The sequence below is a fragment of the Gossypium arboreum genome, chromosome 13, assembly GCF_025698485.1.
Source record: "Gossypium arboreum isolate Shixiya-1 chromosome 13, ASM2569848v2, whole genome shotgun sequence".
Classification (NCBI taxonomy): Eukaryota; Viridiplantae; Streptophyta; class Magnoliopsida; order Malvales; family Malvaceae; genus Gossypium; species Gossypium arboreum.
In genome coordinates, this window is record NC_069082.1 from 23,190,276 (window position 1) to 23,195,775 (window position 5,500).

The 5,500-nt window shown below is 38.1% G+C and overlaps 1 non-coding gene across 1 annotated transcript; it reads left to right on the forward strand.

Annotated features, from left to right (window-relative positions):
* The first annotated feature begins 4,709 nt into the window (after positions 1-4,709).
* Positions 4,710-4,814, forward strand: LOC128287735 (small nucleolar RNA R71). The gene has a single exon (XR_008278435.1). It is a non-coding gene; the product is annotated as a small nucleolar RNA R71 (small nucleolar RNA).
* The last annotated feature ends 686 nt before the right edge of the window (positions 4,815-5,500 follow it).

Below are 5,500 nucleotides of genomic sequence, written 5' to 3' on the forward strand. Positions count from 1 at the left end.
TAGTTATGTACTTAGCTGATTTAGTAGCCTCTTAGGTCATCATTAAGCTGATTTTACAGCTTGCATACTAGCACAAGCAATGTTTTGTTTTCTTCCAGTTTAAAGAAGCTACTTATGTATATTGTAATGTTGCTTATTAAAGTAATTAGATTTGTCAATTTTTCTCTCAACTAACTTGTGTTTTTTCTTTTATTTTTCATCTTTCAAACAAAAATTTTATTGTTTTTGATCTTTGGATGCTGATATAACTCAAAAAATGATATCAAGAGCCTGTCATCTTTGAGGGCCTTTTGCTATGTGTTGTTCATTTGAGTGTTCTGTGCCTCAAAGAAAAAAAAAATAGAAGCTATTTTGGTTGGTTTTTTAGTTGCTACAAAAGAATGAGTTTCTCACCACCACCACATGTTTTTGCTGGTGAAAACTACAACATTTGGGTTTTGAAAATGAAAACATACCTGCAGGCTCATGATCTGTGGAGTGTTGTTCAAACTGACACAGAGCCACCACATTTGAGAGCCAATCCTACCATAGCTCAAATTAGGCAACACAATGAGGACTGTGTGAAAAAAGTATAAGGTTATGTCATGCTTTCAAAGTGGAGTTTTAGATGTAATTTTCACAAGGATAATGGCTTGTGACATTCCAAAGCAGGCCAAGGACAGACTCAAGGAATAGTTTCAAGGACCAGATAAAACCAAGTAGCAGCGGTTGATCAATGATCGCGTGATTCGTAACAAGTAATAAATATTTATAATGAAGATCAAACCTAGACTAACTATTATCACGACGAAAAGACAAGCGCACCTGTCGCACAATAGTATAGTAATGGTAAGACCGGGATATCGTACTCAAGGGAACCAAAAGTACTAGTAATGACTGTTTTTTTATTATCTAGCCTGAGAATAATGGGGTTTTGTTTTAATTAACTAATTATCTAAACTAAGAATGCACAGAGAAAAGAGTTGGGAAATTGCTTTTGGGAAAATCAATTGACTTGAGACAATACCTAAGGAAAAATCCACCTAGACTTTACTTGTTATTCTGGCTCCAAACCGGACGATTTATTCATTCAACTTGTTCTGTAGAGATCCCTAAGTTATGTTATTATCCTTATTCAAGACTAATAACGTCTAATCCCTAGATTGAATAACCGAGACTTTTCTCTAATTACCACACTAGGGTTGCATTAACTCGATCTATAGATCCCCTTATTAGGTTTCACCCTAATCTGGCAAAATCTTGTCACCCTATTTCTAGGCGCGCAATCAACTCCACTTAATTATGACAAAAGTACTCTTAGACAGGGTCTATTCCTCCTCTGAATAAGAGCAAGTCTTGAACCAGTATCCTGGGATATCAAAACAAGAATTAAGAACACATAATTAAGAACAAGTCAAATATTTATCATACAATTCAGAAAATAATAACAAGATTTGTCTTAGGTTTCATTCCCCTTAGGTATTTAGGGGATTTAGCTCATAACTAAATAAGAAAACATCTCTGAAGAATAAAGAGTACAAAACATAAAGAAAACCCAAAACTCCTGAAGGGAAATTGAGGAGAGGTCTTCAGTCTTGATGATGAATCCGAATTCTGAGATGGATCAATTGACTTCTTTGGGGTAATTCCTTACCCCCTATTCTTCCTCCTCTAAGGTGTATTTATAGGCTTTGGAATGCCTAAAAGCCCTCAAAATTAGCCTTTTTCGAATTGGACTCAACTTGGGCTCGGTAGGGCCATGCCCGTGGCACATGCCCGTGTTTGATTATTTTAGGCCGTGCTCGAGCCTGCCAAATTGACATGGCCATGTGGTCTACTCGTGTGAGGAGGTCCAGGCCGTGTTGATTTCGTACTTTTCGCTCTTCTATGCTCTCCTAAGTATAAAACATGAAATTAAAGCATTAGGAGCATCGAATTCACCAATGCTAATGAGAAATCATCCATAAAATGCATTAAACATGTATAATTTATGGTTTATCAAATACCCCCACACTTAAGCATTTGCTTGTCCTCAAGCAAAATCCTCAACTCATAATCAAAATAAATTCTCCCCAACTTATAATTCTTATCAATAATATCTCCAAATAATCTATAGGTAATCAATACATTGAGAATTCAACTAAAGGTAAGCCGTTTTGTTTTTTTGAAAAGGAAACAAATGAATCTTAAAAACGAATGAATCTTAAAAATGTAATAAAGGAAAATAAAATAAGATAATTATTCCAATTTTTCAAGTGGCACGTACGAACCTTGTGGCGTGTGTGCCGTCTTCTTCATTTGTGTTTGTCGCGAATTAAGATGTCGCCCACGGTCTTCTCGCACGTCCCTGTGTATAGGCTGTGTCTCTACGTGATCATGTCGCACGGCCGTGTCAGGCGTGGTTCGCTTCTCCCACCCCCATGTGTTAGGATACCACGCCCGTGTTCACCTATCTAGTTTGCCCATGGCTATGTCGCACGGTCGTGGGGATTTATCGCATCCCGTGTTTTGGGGAAATCATGCCTTGCTTCCATACGGTAGTATCGCACGGCCGTGTCTCTTCCCCTGCTTGGCCAAGGCCTTAGGCACGCCCGTGTGCCTGGCCGTGTGTGCTGAAAAACTTTGCAATTCAAAGATAAAGTTAGTGATTTAAAGTGTTAGAAATTAAGAATAAAGAAATCAAAATATGTTAGTGCTCGGGTTGCCTCCCAAGAAGCGCTTATTTATAGTCTAAGCTCGACTTACCTCTCTGTTGAATGATCATGGTGGTTCGAGGAGTTTATACTCCTCGTTCCGGCTATCAATCTGAAAATAAGGTTATAAACGGGTGTTATTTACCTTAAAAGTGCCGAACTTGGGATGACTCACCTCCACTGTACCGAATGGGAAAATGCTGAGTACCGTAAGAAGGATTTCTTCATTCAGTGTGGTAGTGACAACATGGGGATCTGCGGCATCTAACAACACTTTATCTCTAATTTGAAGTTGATTTGGAGAGGTATCAAGCTCGTTTTGGCGTAATTTTAGTTTATCGTGTGTTTTCAGTTTATGTGTTCGCCATTCATCTAGCTCCTTTATTTGCAGCCTTCGTTCCTCATAGACATCTTTGTTCTCTAATGATAGTAGTGCACTGTCTCTGTTGTCTTGGTTCGAGAAGGTTCCTTTAAGGATGATTGAATATTAGTTTTATCATCGACAGGTTTTATAGCATTATCTTGAGTTTTAGAGGTTTTGACTGAGTCGCGTGCTTGGAGTGTTACTGCGTCATCACCTGTACGAAGTGTTAGCTCTCCTGTACCTACATTAATAATGGTTCTGGCAGTTGCTAAAAAGGGTCGTCCTAAAATTAAAGGTACTTCGTTATCCTCATCCATGTCTAAGATGACAAAGTCTACTGGGTAAATAAATTTATCAATTTTAACGAGAACATCTTCAATAATACCCTTAGGAAATCTAACTGTTTTGTCAGCCAATTGAATACTTATCCTAGTCTGTTTGGGTTTACCGAGACCTAGTCGTTTAAACATTTTATAAGGCATAACATTTATACTTGCCCCTAAATCAGCTAAAGCATTATTCACAAATAAACTACCAATTAAGCAAGGGATTGTAAAACTTCCCGGATCTTTCAATTTGTTAGGTAGCTTATTCTTTAGAATAGCTGAGCAGACTGCATTGAGTTCCACATGCGATGTAGTGTCTAACTTTCGCTTATTGGTCAGAAGTTCCTTTAAGAATTTTGCTGAGTTGGGCATCTACGAAAGAACTTCAATAAAGGGTAAGTTAATATGTAATTTCTTTAAGAGTTTGACGAACTTACCGAATTGTTCTTCTGTTCTATCTTTCTTTATTGCATTAGGATATGGCACACGAGGTTTATATTTGACAGTCACTGGTTTGTTTGTATTTTGGTCTACCTCATCTCTCCCTTTGCTTACCACTGTTTCTTGCCTCGGTTCTGGTTCAGGCTGAACGACTCCTTCTTCTTTTTGGATATTAATTGCGTTGAGCTGTTCCTTTGGGTTGGGTTCAGTGTTACTTGGCAAGCTACCTTGTGGTCGTTCAAAGATTAGTTTAGAAAGCTGGCCTATCTAAGTTTCGAGCCCCTGGATCGATGCTTGTTGATTCTTAAGTGCTGTCTTGGTATTTTGGAAATAGGTTTCTGACATTGATATGAATTTTGAGAGCATCTCCTCAAGGTTTGGTTTCTTCTCTTATTGATAAGGTGGCTGTTGAAAACTCAAAAAATGTTGTGGTCTTTGATTTCCTAGACTGCCCCATGAAAAATTTGGGTGGTTCCTCCAACCTGCATTATAAGTATTACTGTATGGGTTATTTTGAGATCTAAAGGTATTGTTACCCATAAAGTTGACTTGTTCCTCTTCGATTGTGGGATTGAAGGATTGATATTCTGTATGCACACCTCCTCCACTTGAGTCACACCTCATTACTGGATGTACCTGTGTAGAACCAAGTAAACTATCAATCTTTCTATTGAGAAGTTCTACCGATTTGTGACATAATGGCGAGTCGACGTTAAAAGCGCCATTTGTTTTCGTTGGCTTATTCCTCATGACTTGCCACTGATAGTTATTCAGTGACATCTCTTCAATGAATTCATAAGCCTCTTGGTGCTTTCTTTGTTGATGGTTACGCCGGCAATTGCGTCAACCATTCTTGGTCGAGGATTCAGACCATTGTAGAGTGTTTGTACTTGCAGCCAAAGTGGTAATCCATGGTGAGGGCACCTTCTCAGTAAGTCCTTGTATCTCTCCCATGCATCGTAAAGTGTTTCTAAATCCATCTACAAAAAGAAGAGATATCATTACGTAATTTACCCGTTTTAGCCGGCGAAAAATATTTTAGTAAAAATTTCTCAGTCATTTGTTCCCAAGTAGTAATTGACCCTCGTGGTAATGAGTTCAACCTGTGACAGCCCAAAATTGACCCTAGTCGGAATGTGGTTTCGGGGCCACAAAATCGAGGCGTAAAAATAATTTAAAAATTTATTTTGATGCCTATAATATGTGTGTATTCATGTGTGACATTTTTGATGGTTCGATTTAGTGTTATAAAGGTGAATTTCACTAGAAAGGACCTAGTAGTAAACTTTGAAAGTATGATGGGGAAATGTATGATGACTAGTTGAAAATGCATGCAAAATTAAGGGATTTGCATGTCAAATTCCCAAAGATGGCATAGTGGCCGGCCATGACATGGTTTATGGGCAAAGAAAACATGTTGAAACATGTTTTGTTAATGCATGATGTATTAAATGATAAAAAAATTAATGATGTTGGATGAGAAATAAAAAAATGTGTGTGAGTGTGGCATTCCCCCCCCCCATTGCCGTGCAAGTGAAAGAAGAACAAGAAAAAAATTGTTCATCCTTGTTCTTTCCTTTTTGGCCGAAAATACTAAGGGAGGAGATAGGAGTTTTGCTTCATGCTTGGTTTGGAAGAGAACAAGAAGGAGATTTGGCTATACTTGTATCAAGATTAAGGTATGTTTGAGGTTGTGT